Source organism: Bactrocera dorsalis, chromosome 3 (assembly GCF_023373825.1).
Source record: "Bactrocera dorsalis isolate Fly_Bdor chromosome 3, ASM2337382v1, whole genome shotgun sequence".
In the NCBI taxonomy this organism is placed as follows: Eukaryota; Metazoa; Arthropoda; class Insecta; order Diptera; family Tephritidae; genus Bactrocera; species Bactrocera dorsalis.
Genome location: NC_064305.1, coordinates 67,573,278 through 67,596,124, shown reverse-complemented (window position 1 = coordinate 67,596,124; position 22,847 = coordinate 67,573,278). Strand labels below are relative to the sequence as shown.

The 22,847-nt window shown below is 30.0% G+C and overlaps 1 protein-coding gene across 4 annotated transcripts in view; it reads right to left on the bottom strand.

Annotated features, from left to right (window-relative positions):
* LOC105228938 (aquaporin AQPAn.G) overlaps positions 1 to 22,847 on the bottom strand; it is a 59,595-nt gene that overhangs the window by 14,734 nt on the left and 22,014 nt on the right. The window contains exon 1 of one of the 4 annotated variants that reach the window (XM_011208960.4): positions 22,219 to 22,327. The exons of the other annotated variants lie outside the window; for them this stretch is intronic. The gene's annotated coding sequence lies outside the window, so the exon portion shown is untranslated. Of the gene's footprint in view, positions 1 to 22,218; positions 22,328 to 22,847 lie in introns of those variants that run through there. 4 annotated transcript variants of the gene reach the window in all.

Here is a 22,847-nt window from a genome sequence, read left to right as displayed (position 1 = left end):
TGACCTGCCACATTCAAGATCTTTCTTTTTATACCCTTTCATGATATAAAAAGTGCACCTGTGAAGGGTATTATAACATATATATACATACATTCATATTCATAAGAGAATAATCAAATTGGCATTTTATATGGTAATATGGTAATGTAGCAAAAATTGCTGAGTGTAAATAAGTGTCATTTTATTATTCAATTTATAGATTGATAGCTTTCATTAATTAATGGGTGAATGTAGCGGCGTCAATAATTTGATTTATATTGAGTGGTGATAGTGAGGAAATGATATGGCGCATAAACTCTTACATTAAATGGAATAACAATTAAAAACGAATAAATTTAATTAGAGCAAGCGGAAATATTAAATTATATTAATAAATTTCTTATAATAAATAAGTCAATAAATTTATAAAAGGTATAAAAATAATTTAATTTTTTTAATAATACAATTTATAAATTAATTTTTATATTTTATGTATAATTTATCGCTTTATTGCTTATGAATATTCGCTGAAGCAGATTTTTCGCTATAAAAAAGGAGAGAAATTCACAGTATGTGAATTAAAATACATTGGAAACAAAAGATAAATTTAGGATAGGGAAAGAAAAATTTATTGAAAGAGAAAAATAATTTACAAGCGATCTGAGTTCGCTAGGAAGGAAGGGGAGGAACGTGATTGGATTTTTAAGAGTTAAGAACGATTTATTTCGATTTCCAGTAAAACTACGAGTGCTATAGAAAAATGTTATAAGCCAATGTTGTAGCTAATGAAACGAGCTATAACTTTTGTGCAAAGGTTTTTTCCACATAACCTCAAAATGTGTGTGAAAAATTCATTTAGCTAGGTTTTTGAAATTTTTGTTTTATTTCTTTTGAGAAAAACTTCGACAAAACGGCGGAATAGATTAATGTGAAAATTGCACATGACCTGCTTACATATATTAGTCAGGTAATGATGGATAATTAACACCAATCAAGAAAAAGAATGATCGATTGAATACCATTTTTGATAATAATTTCGATTTTTTAAGCCTCTCAGAAGCGTAAATTTTTTCAACAATTTTTGTTGTTTTTTTTTGTTTCAAATCACAATAGTCCTTCTATAATTACCTGCATTCAGCTATTAATAATATAAATATATATTTTTTTTAGATTTTCAAGTAATTTTAAGCAGTAAAATCTCAGTCACGCTGGACACCTTTTTCGTAGGTCCTACTGAAGATCGGCTACAGGAGCATTAAAAATAAAAAAATTCAAAACTAACCAAAATGAATAACAATCAGTGATAGTTGATTAAAGTAGTGGTAAATTCAATTTTGTATTACATGTTCATTATTTTTGCTTATTTAATTAATAAAGCCCCTCCCAAAAAAATTACAAAAAATGCGTTTTTTCTGACTTACAGGTGGATGGCCAAGCTGTGCCTAATGTGAAATTTCGAAAAAAATATATATTTTTTCCATATATCGATAGAAAATTTCTTGAAAAATAACATACAAAATATTAAATGAATAATTCAAATAATTTTTGGGTTATGGCCTTATAAAGTTTACCCGTTAATAGTCAAGGTAGGCAAACTCTAAAAGCATTTTTCTCTAAACGGCATTATTTGAATTAGGTTACTTGGCGACAAATGATCCAATCACTAACATATTTTTTACATATGCTGTATAAATGTATGAAATAAAGAAGTATACTATATATGTACGCAGTTCTGCAAACAACGACCTACCTGTTTACTCTGACCAAAAATCGAATTTAGGCAGCCAAAACGAGCAAAATTTTGAACAATTTTTAACTTTTATTTTAAAGACCGCCATTTTGTTAATTTTTTAAGACCGTAGAACATTGTATGGACAATAACTTTTTTGTTTCATTTAAGTACCATTTTTATACCGCTGTCGAAGATTGAGTATAACTCAAAAAATATATATATTTGTTTTCAACAATTGTACATATTCTTAAAATATGTATAAATATATTCTCACAATTTTTAAATAATTGATAAAGATTTTGTATTTTTTTTTTAATTACCCAAACTCGCACTTTTTGGCTGTCATACTAAGTATGCTTTGAAATGTTCAGCATTTAGGTTACTTATACGCCCTGTTAAACCCATAACACAAAGCAAAGCACTTACAGAGAAATGTGTACAGTTCATCGATATAAAAAAGCTACAGCAGCAAAACCAAACAACAATTTTAGAGGATAACTGCATTAAAATAATTATAACAGTTATACGCACAAACAAACGGCAGCACCACTTCCACTGCAAAGGACTACAAAAGCAAGTTAGTTTTAGTTGTTAACCAAAAAACCGGAGGGAACCCTCAGTAAATAAGCTTAGATTTCATCACCTGATACTCTTTTCACATTATATCTATATTAAAGAGACCATGATTAACGCTACCCTTAGTCTTTGCTATGTCGCAAGTTCCTTTAGCTCAAAGTGCCTCCCAAGATGTGAGCTCTCAGTAAGGTTTAATATTTCTTAGCTGTATGGATTCTACACCAGAGACCTCACACTTTTAAACATCCCAGTGAGCTGGTGGCAAATTCCTACGAATGGGATGGGATTGACCTAACCAGTCCAAATTTGAAGCAATAGCGACAGTTTTAGCAAATAAATGCGACGACTTGTAACTATTCGATCACAGATAGTATATAGCTTCCTACAAGAAAGTTCAACTCGGAATTTCGACGACTAATAAATTTTCGAAAGTGAACCGAAAGTGTAAAAAATAATGCCGCTTGGGATAACAATAAATAAAACTGGTAAAATTAAAAAAATATTACAATACCGGGTAATTTCTTGAATTCATCGGAAAAGCGGTTCCAGTGGACGTCAAGAAGGCTAAACCCTCCAGAAGGCTGAAACGCTATGATTCAAAAGGAATAAAGCTAACTCCCTAATTTACTTAGGAATACTGGGCATCTAAACGGACAAGCGTCTCTAACAGTCCACTTGGGATTATTCGAGGCCTCACGACAAACCAGCCTATTTACCTAACCTAAGATAACGCCCTAATCTAATTAACATTCGTGCGTAATAAGAAGAGTGAAATCAATATTGACACCTTTTGTAGGCTCTGCCGTGAAAACAGCGAACGAAACCTACTTTATATTTTTTTTTATTGATCAGACCCTTAAATCATAGGCACTTACTTAACGAGCGGCTAAAGCAGCGATAACCAGAAGAAACAGGTTCATATCTTCGCTAATCGCACTCAGCGCAAGTGTCCTATAAATAATGAGAGCCGTCACCTAGCACTCAATCAGTACCACGTGGCGTATGATTAATCTAAATTACTTCATATACATACATACATACATACAACGCTTATGTTTGCATATAAAGTAAGTACACATGTCACATGACGTGCTCAAATTCCATACTCATTAACACACTTGTGGAAACTATAAAATGTGTACATATGTATGTAAGTGTAAATATCTGAGATTTAAAGTCCGAAAATCTCTTAATAATCCCGTCTGCATGCCTCAACAATGTAGTGTCTAAAAATATCATTGTCATTTTATCTATTTATTTGCTCGGCCATAAACGTGCCAACCAGTTACCGTTTATCAAAGCAGTTAGAACTAATTCACACAAATCTAAATAATTGTGCCTCCTATCTTATTTGACTACTAGGAAAGTGCAACTGAAAACAGTTACAAACACATACGCGCACAGATAAACACTTGTAGGCATTTAAACCATTCAAACCAACAATCAGCGATATTTTGGACTAACTCGGTACTAGTCTGATTTGGACCAGTAGTGGTCCAAATATAATGAGTCTCAGTTTTTTTAGTTCCTCCTGCCTTTTAACAATGAAAAAGTTTTCCATACAAGTACTTGTTGCCGATCATTTTGTTTGTATGGCAGCTATATGCTATAGGAACCTACATATATGATATAGTAAACCGATTTCGGCCGCTTAGACAAGTGAGCAGCTTCTTGGTAAAAAAAGGACGTGTGCAAAATTTCCGAGTGATATCTCAAAAACTGAGAGAGACCTGGTTATATCGACTCAGATCGTCACGTTGATCTGTCGTCTTTGCGACATTGAGCCGGCATCTTCTGAAAACGTGATTCAAGACTACACACAATAATCTGTAGAAGCAGTTTTAAGGCCATTGGTTTTATATATCCAAATAGGGATCATATCGCCACAGTAGCGTTCAGCGTGTTACTGGTTAGGTTAGGTTCATCTAGTAGGCGATACCAGATGGAAGTTAGGATGCCTACGCTTGACGCGAATTTTAACAAACTCTGCGGTCTCCCTGTCAATAACTAGTCCAGTGTATTGTACCGTAGGGACCCCAGATGCTCACAGCGTAGTCTTGCCAATGGGCGACAAGTGCAAAAGAGACCCCTGGCTCTAGACATTTCCTGAAGTCTTCTGAATCTGTTTTTTTAATGTTGATCATGTTTTCGGACAATAGCCGTACACTATTCTTAGCAATGTTGTCTCCTATTTCATTGTACTCAGAGCCTTTAGAAGTGAAGTTGCTTGCTTCCGTCAACACTTTTCACTGCTACCCTGCTTCCCAAGAAACTTCTGGCAGATACTCGATACTGCCTTGATTTCCGCTTGGCTGACTACGAAGACGTTGACTCTGGAATTGCCTGCCGGTGCATAAGAGGCCAGCTTGGCGGCTTTCGCAATAGCAAAGACCTCAGTTTGAAATAAACTGAAGTGGTCTTACAATTTAAAAAGCTGCCTTATGCCTAAGTGTGTACAGTATATTTCCACACCAACTTCATCGTTCATTTTCAAGCCATCCGTAAAAATATTTAGATTGTTGCGCGTAGCTAACATACATACTTCTACGCCAGCCATCTTTTTCTATGTTTTCTTTGAACCTTCTTATACATGGGTTCATGTCGGTGTTTGCCTAACTACCATTACCCATCGAGCTATGCCCGAAGATTCTATATGTAAAGCATGTTCCTGAAAGTCATCATAGTTCTGTGAGCAAGAGTGAAAGAGGATATGGCTCTCGTTCTATCTTTTCAGAAGCTTTCAAATCAAATTTCTCTAATGTTGAGTAGAAAATCAGAAAATTTACTCAAAAGTGCTCAAAACCATTACAGATCAGACACTAAATTTTCACTAGTTTCACATGAAGCCGAAACTGATTTTTTATGCTTGGTGAACTAGGCGCTCCTAAGCAGCACTTACTTTTACCACCGGAAGTTAAAGCTTTTATTATTTTATGGGCTAAGAGTGACAACCGCAGAAGGCATGCAATTAGCACCTAAATAGACAGTAAAAGCTGGCTTGATAAAGAAAATGTTAATGTGTCATTAAGTGCATAATAATGATCATGAATCAGGTCATAAAAATAACCAAATCAAATTTACTGATTTCACAGTGAAATAATGATAATTATGTTTTTCGGCGAATGAAATTGCTCAGGCAATCAATTCGCTAAATTAGTATTAGATTAGCATTAGAGTAGAAATGGAATTTTGACTTTTTGAGTGCGATAAAATTTAGCTGAAAGATTAGAAATTTCTCAACCCAACTACCTTGCATACTTTTAGGATTAAACAAATACACTTTCGTTTTTTTAAAGATGATTTGGGAGAAGGAAAAAAGGAACGATAGAGCCGCTAGCATAGAATTATGCACTCAGCCTCAAACACGAATTCAAATTTTTATACATTTGAAGCGAGGCAAAAGCAGAAAGCTTTGCAATTTCATGCAGTGAGCATGGAGAGACATTTTACAAGTGGAGATTAGGTTCTTAGAATGACTTGAGCTGAGAACATAAGATCTAATCATGCTAAGAACCTAACCTCCATTTTTTACTTCCACTTCTCACAAAATTTAATCTCACAAAATTTAATAACTGTATGGCAACGCTGTTAGTTGTAAAATTCAATGCCATCGCACTTTTCACTTACAGTTAAAATGAAAAGTGAGGTCACTGCTATCAATTAAGCAAATATTATGCTAAGCAACTGTAAGTATACAAAAATCACTCCGCAAGTTTGGAATTATCTTTAACTACGCTACATTTATCTTATCAACCAAAATATTTGATATAAGGAAGCTATTATTAACTAATAAAGAATAGTATTAGGGTGGTTCTAATGAAAATTAATACCACACTTATTTCGTTAACATTAAGTGGGTAATAAATGTATGCCGCCCGTTATCGCAGTCGACAATAAAGTTATTTTAACTTTTTATTGGCAAAATAAGGTAAGATTTAGGCCTATTAACTGCTGATAAGCGAACGAAGTCAGACTGTTGGAATCATAAAACGTGTGCCTAATCGATTCACAGATTGCATAATATCGACTATTTTATGGACGTTACTGTAGTGTTGTATTTATAGAGGATAGCCACTTGAAAGTTGTTTATTTTGAGAGGGCACTGAGTGATTAGATCTACACTGAAAAGTATGCCGCAAGTTTGTTCAAAATGTTGATTCGGTTAAGAAGACTTCTAAGGAGCTAGAAGCCGTTTAAGAGAAGTAAAAATATATACCTGTAGTGCGACGCTAGCAGGTCACGTTAGGTTCGGCCGTAGGGTTGATCCCAAAACGATGGATCTTACTTGGACAGACATTCGCCCTTTACGTTGCTCATAAACTCCTAAAGGTGGAGCGCCAAATACTCATAGTTTGACGAAGCTTCTTGAGCTTATCACAAACTTATTAAGGCGGTTAATATCAATCTCAGCAAATCTGCTAAGTTCGCCAAAGATGTGTCTTTCGATATATTCGAATGGGCAGTATTCAGTCAAATAACCTACAATTGCTACGACATTGGTTTTGCTAAATGCCAGTAGTTCGGAGAACAGCTTGCGAATCACTTTGAGCCGGAAGGAACTCGTAGTCACACAAATTCTGGTTGCTAAAAAGCGCTTGCTGAGCTCACAGAAGATCCATCGGTACCTTGATGGTAGCCATCTTCGCTTGCAAGACGCTAGAGTCCATTCCATTCCTGGCAGTTCGGTGGGATGTCTGAAGTTATGCGCTCCCAAGTGTTTAAGTCTTGACCTCCCAAACGCGGGACAGTCGAGAAGGAAGTGTTGAGTTTTTTACATCTCACCTTCTTCCATAGAGCTTTTACTTCCGATGGTGGTCCAAGGCGGGCCAAGCTTACAGCTATCTAGTAGTAGAACACAAAAGGATACGGGAGCACTGGCCCGTACTACTTCATACTACCGATAGCGGTTCCAGGGTGCCTTTTCTTGGTAGCACATCAGCTTCTCAATTTCCTGCGATTCTGACAGGCCATAGGCATCCATACCAGTCCTATCACAAAGACACTCGATGCTATTGATAACAAGGTTAGTCACTACGATTGGAAGACACTGCAATACATTGTAGTCAGGAAGTCTGAAACTGGAGTTGATAGAGAATTCCTAACAGTAAATCCTCTCATCAACCTTCCTACCAAGTTTTGACTTATCCGTAAATAAGTTCACTGCCTCTCTTCTCAAACGGCGTCTTCCTACCCACAACTCTCTCGTCGTTATATGGACAAAGAGAAAGCCGCCTGAGTTTGGTTTGGCGACTCCATGATCCAAGTGAACCGGTATGAAGTCAAAGTGTGTGAAGATATCCAAGTGTTCAGATCCGTTTTCTTTTAAGAACCTAGATTCTCTGTATTTAATAGCCACTTTCGCAGCCATACATCTGATGACGATGTCTACAGGCACTATGTGCAAGATGGCGTTAGGTGCCATGGTTGAAGTGCAACAGAAATGATTATGAGCGCCGCTCGCGTCTCACGTTTCTTTGCAAGTGTGATCTTCTCTAGAGCCCCTCACCACATAAAGACTCCTTAGAACATAATGGGCTTGACTATGGTATCGTAGAGCCAGAGGACCACTTTCGGACCACCTTTTGACAATGGCTCCATAAAAAGTTTCGGCCACTAATTGTCAGAAATGCTATTTTAAAATCAAACGTTATAAAATTTGGGAACTAATAAGGTCTAAGAATAGAACATTACTTTTATTTTTAAGTGCTTTATAAAAGTTTTAAGCGCCGAAAAAAGCACCCTTTACTAATCAATTATTGGCAATTTTCATGCAATAAAAATATAAATCAAAAATAAATCAAATGCATAATATGCACCCACTCGGGCAATAAAAAGCACTTCAAAATTGGTATAAATATTTGATTATCACGGCTGTTAATTGATTATAGTGTCAGTGCAATTATGTAATCACAATGCAAGCAACGTTACACACACATTAAGTAGTAAATTGAATTCCGAAAGCAAACCAAATAACAAAATGAAAATCTCGTGGTGCTTACAACTGAAGGCAAACGCACTTCATGTCCGTCCACTTCATTGAAAAGTTTCGATTATTAACTACAAAGTATTAAAATCTTAAAGATGAAGGCAAATAGACGTCAACAATTATATAAGAAATATGCACCATAAATAAAATAGTCAAGTGTAACCACTCGTTGACAGCTAAAGTGTGATATTTTATGCACAAACTGTATCGATAATCAGTTGATAGTGTGAACGCTAATAACAATAAGTGGCTGCCAGGCAAATAGGACAAAATTTGCAAAATAAGCAAATAAATAACGAATTAAATGTATTTATTTTATTGGCAAAAATCTTGACGACAACAGTTATTAAACTAAATTAAATCAATTACATACAATCACTATGATTAAGAAACGCTGAGAATTGCCGCGGAAATTATTTAAAACGTGAAAATTGGCTTTGTGCCTTTTAAAGTGAGCTTTAAGCGAAAGGCTTGAGTATATAATTTTTTTGTTTTGTTTTTTATAGATGGGCGCTTATTTAAATTTTTAGCGTAGTCTGTAATCAAAATGCAAATGCCGAGTCTAAGTTCGTCGAGTACCCACAAACGCGCCGATATGTATATATAAGTACCCTGTTATGTACTTATAAATACTTATGCAACTGATTTAGGTGCAATTAATGCGGAATTGCGAATGGGAACTTACTTTCCAATACATAAATTATACTAAATGTGCTGTAGAAGCTATTCATTGTGCTAGTATAGAGTACTTTTAAATATTAATTAGTTTGCTATTCAACAGAGAATAACTGTATGAAGTGTCTAATGCATCAACAAGTGACTAATTTATTCAATAAAATATCAAATGGCTTTAGGCACTAAATACAGTGATCTGAGCTGCATCAATTACAGTTTGACAAATAAGACCGCATAACTCAAGTATTAAAAAAATACAATTTCATGCATTGGCAATTAAATTTTAATGAAAGGTATTCTAGCTACGGTGCAACCGGTTAACGTCTTTTCTTTTTCACAATAATTTTTATTAATAATAATTTTATAAATTTTATAAATATAAATGGTTATATGCCAAGCAAAGTACTAATCAAAAGAATTTTCGTAACTAATTTTAAGTGTAAATGCAAACGATAAAATTTAATCAATAATGTTATCGATATTTTTCCCATTTTATTTAATCGATATTTTTCTATCGATATTTTTCAAATCCAATTTAAAGCTAGAAAATACTGTCCTTCTCATATAAATTTTAACATTATTTCAAATTCCTTTAAAGATTAAGGATTTTTGCTGAAAAAGAAGAGACATTGTTATCGATATTTTTATACATATTTGTTAGAATTCCAATATCTTTTTAGTTAAAACGTAAGATAAACAATACTACCAGAATATTTGTTGTTCATAAAAGAGACATTTAAAGATCAAGTATATTTTAGAACATTTTCGATATTTTTTAGCGATATTTTCATTATTATGTGAACATAAATTTTTGCTCGCATTTTAATAAAAAAAAAAACTTGTTCTTTATAGCGCTTGAACATTATATTTAAAATTTCCTTAAAATTATCGATAACAACATTTTTATCGATAGCTGTAAATCGATATCTGGTAATTTTTAATTGTCACTAAGAAATTTTACTTTTATAACATGCTCCAAATTATTTCAAACAAAAGATACTAAATATTATCTATATAAAATAATGATTAATATCGATAATTCTCCATTTCATGAGCACTTATATCTAATTCCCATTTCCCAGCTCGAATTTTCAAATTGATATCCGCCAATTTAAAATTGAGAACAAGAAATTTTACTTTTATAGCATTCTCCAAATTGGTTCAAATGAATGACTAATATCGATAATTTTTTTAAAACTAAAAAATTAATACGATCAATAACTTATTATTTTTGGCATAAAAAGATTCTTGAAGAATATTTTACATAAATTTTGTTCAAATTACAAATATCGATAATTTTTTTCGATAAATTTTGGACGATTTTTATTTATCAGCTTGAGTTTGCGGTTAAAAACTTTTTTGGTTAACATATTTGAACAAAAATTCGAACTAAATTAAAATAGCTCTTATTTCAATGGAGCCTAAAATATTAATTTTATATTTTTTATCGATAATTGAAAATCGATACCAGGATTATTTTGCGTATTAAAATATACAATAAGCATCAAAATGCATATCTCTCTCTTTTTAAAATAATAAATTTAGTTCAAATCAAAAATATTTTTATCGATAACTTCTTCTTTTTATATAAATTTTGGTCAGTTTTTATTCAATCAACTCTAATTTTCGGTTAATAAATTCTTTTTTAAATATATTTGAACAAAAATTCTAGCTATTTAAAATATCTACTATTTCGATTGAACTTAAAACATTAATTTTAACTGATTTATCGATAAATTAATATCGATACTAGATTATTTTTGCATAAAAAGCTTCTTTAAGAATATTTTACATAATTTTAGTTTAAAACATTTAAAATATTTTTACCGATAATTTTCTTCTTCTTCGATAAATTTTGAACGATTTTATTTATGACTTGAACTTTCGGTAAATAACTTTTTTAATCATATTTAAAAACATTTAAAATATCTAAAATTTCGATTAAACTTAAAAGATTAATTTCATTTTTTTTATCGATACCCGATTATTTTTTACATAGAAAGTTCCTTTAAGAATGTTTTACAAAAATTTAGTTCAAATTAAAAACATTTATATCGACAACTTTTTATTTTCGATAAATTGTATCGGTTACCACCGGGAAATCCATTTAGCTGTCGGCAACATCTAAAGCTGAAGAAATAGAGGTAAACATTCGAAAAGATGCATACACCTATGGCATTTGATATTAAAATCCAATACTAGTCAGATAAGTGTCCTAAGCTCCTACTTAGCAACAGTATTGTAATGACAGGCGCTGCAGTCATCCAGGAAACAACAGTTTAACGGAATATGCAAGTGCATGCTTGCCAATTATCTGTTTATATATAATCTACTAATATTTTGCACATCATCTAGCTCCAAAAGTACATCCCCTTAGACAGATAATTTACTTTAGACGCTGATAAGCAAACAAATACTCATATTATAAAAATATATATATATATATGAAATATACGATCTTATTAACCTATATTGCTGTTATCGCCGACAAATGGCACGAGGAGCTATTTTAATCGATGCAAATATAATAAACCAGATAATTAGCTGTGATTTAGATACAAACATATTTGGGGATTGTGCTGGCCTTATGTGAATCGCACTAACTTTACTTGTGGTAAAGTTATAGCTTGACGGGAAATATACTAAATATATAATTTGGTGCGATTATATTCACTTTATAACGGTTAAACGTGATGTTTTCCAGTTTTTATTGCTTGCTTATGCCAAATTTGGAGCAATCTGAAGTCATTTGTTCACTGGCAAGAAGCTATAAAATACACAACCGTTATGCGTACGAATAAATGTCATAAAAATATACATTTTGACAGCGATTTGTTTTCACACACGACAATATAATGTCAAAAGATTAAAAGAGACAATTTTTTTTAGCAAACAATGCCATACTTAGACTGCACCTAATTAGCTACTTATCAAATATAATAATAAAAGCAGAGTAAACACTGTAAACGTATTTTTAACAGCTATTTGCAGAACAGCCAAAGTAAGCTATTTATTTTTTGAATATACGATTATAGGAGTACACACATAAGCATATAAAAATAGTGATAAATTTATATGGCTCAATAAGCATTAACCAAAGCGAAAAGTGTGTACATATAGAGGAATTTGCTGGCAAAATTTTATAACAAAATATTACAGATACATCAAAAAATTAAAATAAAAAAATTTATATTTATAAAACTTTAATTAAAAATTTTTAACTAAATTTATTTGGTAAAATTAAACAAAAACTACCTAAAAAAATAGTATAAGAACTAAATTCAAAAATTTTATTTAAAATTAAAAAAAATTTATTTGGCAAGATTAAAAAGAAATTAGTAAAATTATGAATTAACATAACTTAAATTAATTTTTTGTTTAATTTCATCTAATTTATTAATTGAGGTTATAAATTTTTTCAATTTTTAAAACTTTAATTTATTATCTTTATTAATTACAATACCTTTTATTAATCACAAAAAATTTTAATTAATTTTTTGTTTCAAGTTCTTCAATTTATTTTTATAATTTATAACTTTATTCAATTTAAAAAACTTTAATTCAATTTCTTTTTAATTAAAAAAAGTTTAGTTATTTTTTTGTTTTAAGTTATCTAATTTATTTTAAAAGGCCATTAAAACTGTTTCTTGATTCAATTTTTTAATTAAATTAATTAAGAGAAATTAAAAAGAAATTTATGTTATTAACAACAAACTTGTAAGGAACTGTTTTTTTTTTAATTTACCCAATTAATTTATTTAATTAATACATTTATTCAATTTATATGAATTTAATTAATTACAATAAATTTTAATTAATTTTTTATTATTTATTCAATTTAAAAACTTTAATTAATTTTTTTATTAATTAAAATAAAGTTTAATTATTTTTTTGTTTTAAGTTATCTAATTTATTTTTATAATTTATTTAATTTATCAAACTTTAATTTTATTTTTTTATTAATTACAATATGTGGTTTCAAGAATTTGTTTAATGTTTAATTTTTTTATAATTAAAAATGTAACGACATATTTTAAACTGTTTCTTGAGTAAATTAAAATTAAATTAAATAAATTAAGGGTAATTAAAAAAATTTAATTTATAATATCTACTTAAATTAAAAATTTATTCTATTTTTATGAATTTAATTATGTTTTTTTTTAAATTAATGACAATATTATTTAACAATAAAATAATTAACGAAATATTGAAAAAGATTTACTTCAAAATATTTCTTAATTAAATTTAAGTTAAATTTATATAAATAGCCAAAACTAATTTTGATTTTTTATGTAATTTTAACCCCTTTTTAATATTTTATATCTAAAAAATGTAATGAAATATTCAAAAAGGGTTATATAAATTTATTTTTTGATTAAATTTTAGTAGCTGAAATTATGTAAGTAATTAAATTAATTTAAGATCATATAGTTCAAATTTATTTACTTGCATAATATATGTTTTGTAATTATTTTATTTATTGTTTTAATTATGTGGTAATTTTAATTAAATTATGAATTATCTAATTAAATCTTTTTAATTTTTTTAATTAAAAATTTCAGCGATAAATACTATATTTAATATATAATATCTTGTCTTTAAACAAATTTATTTTTTTTTCCTTAAAAGATTTTTTTTAATTAAAACCAATACTTAAAATTATTGTTTAATTATGTTTGACATTAAGTTTAGATTATATAGTTAAATTTATTTGATTAAATATTTTTAATTATTAATTTATTTAATTAATTAAAAATCTCACCAATAAATGCTGTATTTAATAAATGGTATATTGTTTTAATTCAATTTATTTTTTTTTTAATTATAATATTAAAAAAAATTAAAATTATTTATAAACTCTTATTGATATTAATTTTAGAGTATTTTTAGTTTATAATTAAATATTTTTTTGTTTTAAATGTCTCAACAAAAATACTTTATCTAATATTTAATAAAAGTAGTTCAACAATATTTATGATTTCTATAAATAAAATTAAATATAATACCAATTTAAATTGCATCTTAAACCTTTAAAAGCCATAAAATTTTAATACAGTGTAACTTTTCCACAGCTGCCCAAAATCAGCACCAAAATGCCAATATTATAATCATGCAATAAAACAACAAAAAAACATAAAAGAATAACAAAAAAACAAATTTATAAAAAATAACAACAAAAAATCACTTCTAGTTAATTCCTGAGTTTTGTTGATTACTTTGTCACTAAAAAAAATGCTGACAATATTTATATATAGCACAATTGATAACGGCCGCACACGTTTAGTGACCTGATTGCCACTAATACATATAATGGAAAAATCTAAAGTCGTAACAAAAAAATAGGAAAATAACTTAATCTGACAATGACTTTGAACTGAGAATGTAGAAATAAACATTCAATAGTGTTTCTTTTTTTAATTAGAGCTATCTAGCAGCGAAACTGAAAACAAATAATAAATATTAGCGAAAATAAATCAAAGTCTTGCACATTGATTGGCTCATGAGTTCTTTAAAACATTTCCAGAAATCTGTTTCCTTTTCTACCAATAATGGCAAACATAATTAGGAGACGCAGAGTCGGTTTATGGAGGGAGACAAATGTAATCTAAACGAGTTGATTGCTTATTTTTCAATCCTGTAGCAACAAACGAGTCTGTGCGAAATCGCATAGTCGACATTACCAAAGTGAAATCTATGCATACACCACAAATATATATATATTTAGTTAAATATTTTATTCACAATTTTATATATATGTATGCATATATATTTATTTTCAAGCCAAACAATCTCTTTGTTTTCATTAGAAAAAATGTGTCAACCAACAAATGTGATCCCGAAAACGTGGAAAATTTTTGTCGTGTGCGTTTTCAGAAGCCAAACGAACTTTAGTCATTCTTTTTGACGGCACTTAAACACTGTTATTTGTTTTAGCTAAAGAAAATATTGCAAATTATAAATGTTTCGCTCGCGTATTAGCTATATATTATATATTTATGTATGTGTGCGAATGGTTGTCGAATTCTAAAGTATGTTGACCTTTGTTCGTTTTGAAGATCACTTAGATCATGTGAGAATTAGATAAATTATTTGAAATCCATAAACATCACAATATATATAAATATTTTGTGTTATTAAAAGGGCTTGGATAACACGGGAATTTAAATTAATTACCATTGTAAATTATTGACAAAATAATAATTTCATATATGTTAAACTCGATGGTTTTTCTACTCGGGTCTGATGAGCGATAAGCCTGCAGAAAAGATACATATAAGCCAATATCGCTAAGTGATTTCATTTGATGATAACATCTGACCTTATTGAGTTTTTCCGCAGCTAACTTCATACTTAACCGCTTTACCGTTATAACTGGTGATCCAAGTAGAGACAATTTTTCCAATAACCTTTTTTTGACAGATCACGCGAGAGTCGTGTCAAGTTGCCATGTTATTTTTTCCCTAGAAAGGTACTAGGAACAGTAGATTAAAGTTCAATTTGAGTCTTTACTAGGAACCCAGGATTGTATGAAAGGATTTAAAAAACTTTTCAAACCGAACTTCAGTCTGCAGTTTGATAGAAATATATTAGGATTTTCTACAAACCTCTTGATACAATCCTGAATCGGTCAGATTCAATTCGACCGGGTCTACATATTACCAATATAAAAACAGTTGTAAGATATTATGCTTTTATGGCTTTGGAATTGTGCAGAAGGAATGAAGTAAGTGTATTCCACCAAGCTTTCTACATTCGCCTCAATTTTGGGTTTACATAATACATTGACCGTTCTTCAAACATTGCGAAATCATAGTCAAACATAGCATAATACTACCCGAAAAAGAATTGCCTTGGTTAGCAGAATTTTTCAGAATCAGAACACTGTCCGTAACACAATCCGTGAAAAATATGAATTTTTGAATAATTTTTTCTTAATACTTACCAAGTTATTGGTCACATTCAGAAAAAAAGATCAAATTCAATGAAAATTATTTTCATCGTTGCATTTTCATATTTCTTTCTTACTTCGGCGTCATACTCAGTATTTGGGTTCGTAGTAGGTATTCTCAGTGGATATACATACATACATGAACTACATATGTATGTATTTTTAAAGAATCAAGATAAGATGCTCATAAATAACATATAATTAAGCAGAATTAAGAACAACAGAACAAAAATAATTTCTTAACCAGATTTACATACGAACTAAAGTTCCAACAAAGAACAGCGAAAATGAATTGGTGTATTTCTGAAAATATCATACGGTTATAGATGAAATTAATTAAAAATTAAATGGAGCATTTGTTTTTAATAAACGGAATTAAAAATTTATGGTCTTCATAAAAGAAAAAAAATATTTACAGAAATCTATGCATTTGTAGGCCAATGGAGCAATCAAAGTGTGAGATCTTTTTTAACACACAAGCATGCGCTATACAAAAGACCTGTTTGTTGTTAGCGATTAGCAATAGAACACTCAACTCGTATTATTTCGTCTGCGGAATCGTTGCGAATGTTGGAAAAGGCTTACGGTGATTCAGTTTTATCAAAAACATAAGCCTACGAGTGGTACAAAGCCTTCAAAGACGGTCGAGAGATCGTTGAAGACATGCCTCGTTCTGGACGACCTTCGACCTCTTCTACTGATGAAAATCCTAAAAAAAAAAGAGACTCGTCCCGATAAAGCTGATTTTTTTTTTCAAAAAGAGTAAGGTAAACAGGTCTCTTTAGACATGCTTGATCTCTCGAATTCTGATCTCACATTTATGGAAAGCATTTTAACTGCCGATGAGACATGGGTTTATGAGTTTGACATACAAACAAGTCAACAATCCTCGGCATGGAGTGAAAAAAAGCCGAAACCAAAAAAACACGTCAAAGCCGCTCAAAAATCAAGCTGATGTTTATTGTTTTTTCGATATTTGTGGTTTCGTGCATCATGAATGTGTTCTGGAAGGGCAGATGGTCAGTAAGGAGTGCTATTTGGTCGTATTGAGGCGTTTGCGTGAGAAACTGAAATTGTCGCTCCGTGGAACTCGTTTTCAGTTGATTGAGATAAAACGAAATTCGCTGAAAGAGCTGAATGCCATCCCAAAAAGTGGTTATGAAAAGTGTTTCGTGTATTGGAACAATCGTTGGCATAGGTGTATTACATCTGGTTGGGGACTTTGAAAGCGGCAAAATAAATATTGATGAATAATTAAATATTTTGCGTTTTATTTACAATGTCCGAAGTTTTTAACTCGGCTATAACCGCGTAAATAGTGTCTACGACAGTAAAGAAGAAGAATACAATAGAAGGTGGCTTGTAATACGAGTGGATGAATATATGTATGTACTTATGTATAATATACCCTTATACTTTCGCTCATGAATGATGGCTAAGCAATCAGTAATGGCATGTACACAGAATAAATTCGAAGTTAAGTCGCCTACTAAATGAACACACAAATATACATTCATAAGTACGAGTATATATAGGTACACACCCTCACTATATTGTACAGATTAGATATCTGCAAGCGAAAAACTAATTCTGTGTATTTGTGTGCCCCTAAGAGTCTCGTATATTTGTTGGACAAGGTCAGGCTTTCGACACCTTGCGTTTGGAAAAACTAGCGTTACTTACTTATGGACAAAAGAAAACAAGAAAAAATAAAAAAACAAGAAAAAATTTAAAGAAAAACAAAAATGTATCGAAATATGTAGTAAAAGCGAAAAAATTGGAAGGAAAAAATAGTTTGAAGGTAGAGTGCGGCGTCTGTGCGTTTTAAGTGTGGAAGTTTCGTAAGTTTTCGGCTGTTGAAATATTTGCTTGACATTGTGCTCTCTGTCGCGATAAGAGAATCAGAAATATTTTATTATTATGGACATACATACATATTGTAAATGTGTATAAACAGTTGCTTAGGCGTTTTTGTGTGCGAAAGAAAAAAAATTCTGTCGAACTAATTCTGGAAATTAAGAGTAATAAGGTAGCATATACTTGTACATGAGTACTTATAATATAGTGATTTTTTTTAGAAAGTACTGGAATAATGTACATACATATTCATATATGTATATTCATCATATTAAATGGAAAAAATTATGTGGATTTTTTTTATTGCTTAAAACCATTATCTAATAAAGTTGTGGTGAAATTTAAACATGAGTATGCAAAGCAACACAAAAATGGTAGCTAAACTGATTTGAATTGTCCCTAATTCAAACAAAAAAAAGTTAAATAGTTGCCAGCAGTTTAAAAATTAAAGCAAAGTTATATAAAGGAAAAAATCTTCACTCTTTGTATCAAACTAAATTGTTTGCAGAAACTTGCTGTTGAAAATATATTTTACGGAGAGCTGCCATATGTTCATGTCTATATGTAATATGACTATCAAATTAAAAAGGTTCACGAAACGATAGAATTGTAAATATTGTTTGGCCAGAGTTGCCACCTTCACCAAAAGATTAACTTAATAAAATCTATCGAATTGGGTCTCGACTTAAACTAGTTTAAGAAAGCTTAAAATTAATACAAATTCATGTGGAGTGTTGCCAATTAATTAAAAATACTGTGACCTCTTAATTTTATAAAAATGAGGCCTATATTATGACTATCAATTTTATAACTATCAAATTAATTAGGTTAACAGGAAACGATAGATTTGCAAATATTTTTTGGCCAGAGTTGCCACCTATACCAAAATATTAACTTAATAAAATCGATAGAATTGAGACTCGAATTAAACTAGTTTAAGAAAGTTTAAAAATAATAATATTTCGTGAGGAGTGTTGCCACTTAATTTAAAATATTGCGTTCTCTTAACTTTTTAAAAATTAAGGCATATATGCAATATGGCTACCAAATTAAACAGGTTCACGAAACGATAGAGTTTAAAATGGGGGTAGAGTTACCACCTGTATCAAAAAATTAACTTGAATAAAATTGATTGATTTTATATATTACAACGTGGAAGTTTTGAGAAAGTTAAAGATATTTTTTTAGGAGTGTTGCTTATTATTTTCTAAATTCACCAAAAAATACATTTCATATTAAGATTAAATAGAAGTTATTTGGAAATCTGTGACGACCGACATAAATAGTTTTGAAAGTATCAGCAATTTTATTATATTTAGCATATACTTTATTATTTATTTATAATTTATTCTTAATAGTGAAAACTAAACCAGCCATCAAGTTTAGCAATGCCCAAAAGAAAGAAAAATACCAATGCAAGATTAGAAAATATGAAAATTTTAATGTTTTTTTGGAATACTACCTATTCTATAGAAGTTTCAAGACCGCCATTCTAAGCCTCACTATCTCATTACCTAGTTAGGTTAGGCTCTTCATGTAGATAATGTTACAAGATACTGCAATAAAAGGAAACGTCGTAGACCATATAAAGTGTATACAATATCTACCAATAGAGATGACTTTCTGAAATTGAAGATCGCCATACACCACCTGCTTGTCGGTTTCTGACAAGAGGACTCCCTACAGTGCGACTTTTTCAATCTACTGCTGGAGGGCTGAATAACTCATAGGCAATTGAGAAATAAAGTACTCTTTCGTCGAACAGAGATCAAACTCTTTAAGTCACTCGTTATTCCCGTCCAGCTACATATATGTATAGTGCAGAGGCATGGACGATGGCAACATCTGATGAGTGGACGTTACAAATTTTTGAGAGAAAGGTTCGGCGGAACATTTAAGGTCCTTTCCGTATTGGCAACGGCGAATATCGCATTCGATTGAGCGACGAGCTGTACAAGTTATACGACCATACGACCACATTGACATATAGGTTAGCGAATTAAGAGACAATGGCTGAAGGTATCCACTACTTTGGAGAGATCAGGTCAGGAAGGACCTGGCTCTACTTGATATCTGGAATTGGAGCTAAACTGCTGTTGTTAACTCGACTATAACAGCGTAGCGATGTCTATGCCAGTAAAGAAGAAGAGGTAGCAATACGTGCTCGGAATAGATCTTCGAAAAATTCACGATAATTAAAAAACTCTTGGGTAAAAACTCAATTTTGCTGTGTCACATCGATATTATTATTTTATTAATATCTTAATTTATTTATTTATTTTATTTTATATTTTCTTTTTAGAGAAATATAATAATTTGTTGGTTTATTATTATTTTACCATTATTAAATTATGTAAAAAATATTTAGGAGTAATTATTGATTTAAGTCTTCAATCAAACTAAATACTCCAAAGAGTCATAGAATATTTCTGCAGATATAGCCCGATATTGAAAGATCATACATATGTATGTAAATCAACACTTCGTGAAATGCTCAGAAAATGTTTACATTATTTTTATATGTACAAAACCGACGAAAATATGCCCCTTATTTTATAATAAATAACACATCAAAAAAACCAAACATTTTTGTTTTTTTTTTGTTGTAATAAATAAAGAGGGGACAATTTTTGTGTATAAAATACAATATTGAAAAATAAAAACAAAAAGTCAAATTTTGGCAGCCAACACAAAACACTGCCAAATGCGTCTAATTTTAAAATTGTATGAGAAAAACAACAGCAATCATAATAAATGTTATGTGTGTATATGTACATATGTTTAACATTGCCGAACACTGCATGCGCGCGGAATATCAAAGTGGCATTGCACATTGCCACACTTTTGATTCCAACACTTGTCCGCTCAGCGAGTAAACTCATACGCAATGCCATACGTCGAAAGCGCCAGAGCACAAGCGCGTCTAAATAGTTTGTTTATATGTAGTACTTGTACTAACTATGGATATCAATAAATTTGTCATTATGTATGTAAATACATACATACATAGATGCATGAGTATGCAGAATGCACACCCACCTTTTATGCAGAAATTTGCGTTGATAAGATACACAGTGAACGCCACGGTTTAAGGACAGTGGGAACGAGTTGTCATGAACGATTGCACTTGATACAATTTTTTTTTATTATTTAATTGTTTTAATATTGAAATATTTTAGTGAGAGTAAAAGATAGTCGAAAAAAAATTTCAAATAATATTTCAAAAAAGTTTCGAAAAAAATTTATTTGAAAAAAATTTGAAAAATTTTTATTTCGAAAAACATTTGGAAATTTTTTTTTATTTCGAAAAAATTTCGAATTTTTAGAATATTTTTTTTTTGTAAGTTGTAATGATTTATTAAAAAATAAAATATTTAGAAAAATTAATTACAAAAAAGAAAATTTGAAAAACACCGTTTAATCAAAATTTATAAAATTTTTTCTTTTCTTGTAAGTTTCCAAAATTCTAAAGAAATATTGTTCTATAAAATTAAAAAAAAAAATCAGAAAGACATATTTTATCATTATCGATTTTGGAAAAAAAAGTTTAAAAAATTCATAAAAAATATTTATTTATTTTAAAATCATTTTATTTATTTATTTTAAAAAATATTTTTTTCACCAGCAAATATTAAATAAAATTGTTTTTCTTTCATTTAATTATATTAAAAATGTAAATATTGTAGTAAAAGATAATGGCAAAAAAAATCCAAAAAGCTTAAAAAAGTAGAAAAAAGTTTATTGGGAAACAATTTCGAAAATTTTTATTTTTATTTCGAAAAAAATTGTAAATTTTTTATTTAAGTTTTTTTTTTAAATATGTCATAATATATTTTTCAATAAAACTATTTGAAACAAAAAAAATTCAAAAAAGAAAATTTGAAAAACCACTTTAATAAAAATTTATGAAAAAAAACATATTTTTTAATGTTCAAAACTTTATGAAATCAAAATTTATGAAAAAAACATATTTTTTAATGTTCAATTTTAAAAAAATTAATTTGAAGAAATATTGTTCGTTAAAAATATTAAAAAGACTTCAAAAATAAATATTTTTTCATCAATTGTAGAAAAAAATTGTTTGTTGAAATATTGTTCAATATTTAGATAAAAATTTTGGAAAAAATTATTTAGAAAAAAAATATATAGAAAAAAAATTTCCAAAAAAAATTAAGAAAAAATCATTTAAAAGGAGTATAGACAATTTTTTTTATTTTAATAAATAATTTTTTCATCAGCAAATATTAAAAAAAATGTTTTTTTTTAATTTTTCAAATTTATTTCTTAGTTCGAAGCCACAAACTGCAACACCAGCTATGCACATACATATGTATGTATAAAAGTCTGTTTGTAATAAATGCACCGCCAAATTCCTGCCGTGCAACAAATGGCCTGCACAACCCAGCAAAACATGAGCCCCTTTCAATGCAACAAAGGGAAAATAATTTACAGCACAAAACTCACCGAAAACCGCACAGAAAATTTGGCGCACTGAGCACTGAATGTACTGAATCGAATTCGAACCAAACCGATACTGTGGCGGTTGATAGTATTAAGAAGCATTTTTGATTTACTTTTCGAAAAAAAAACGCAAAATAAAAGCAGAAACAACAACAAAAGCACAAATAAAAAAAAACTGCAAAAAAATACTACAAAACAACAAAAGCAACGGTAAAGCAGCACTTCTGCAGGCAATATGCAAATGTATGTGTAAGTGATTATGTGTGTGTGTGTGTGTGTGAGCACGTGTGAGCGTTTGTTTAACAAAAAATGCCAACCAGCGCGCTGTTTGTCCACCAAAATTTTATATACATATGTATGTACATATATAAAAACATACAAAAAATCGTATATACTGTATACTTATATACGTTTGTGTGTCTATGTGTGTGTGCGAGTGTATATATAATAAATTTTCGTCTTGTGCTTTTGCTCTTCGTGCACTGATATGATCGCGCCCAATAGTAAATACATACATACATACATATGTATATATGTATGTCCTCTTAGCAAAAAACAACAACAACTTAATAGCAACAACATTGCAAAATATAACGCAAATGCGGTGGGTGGTGGGCGGTGGCAGGTTGAAC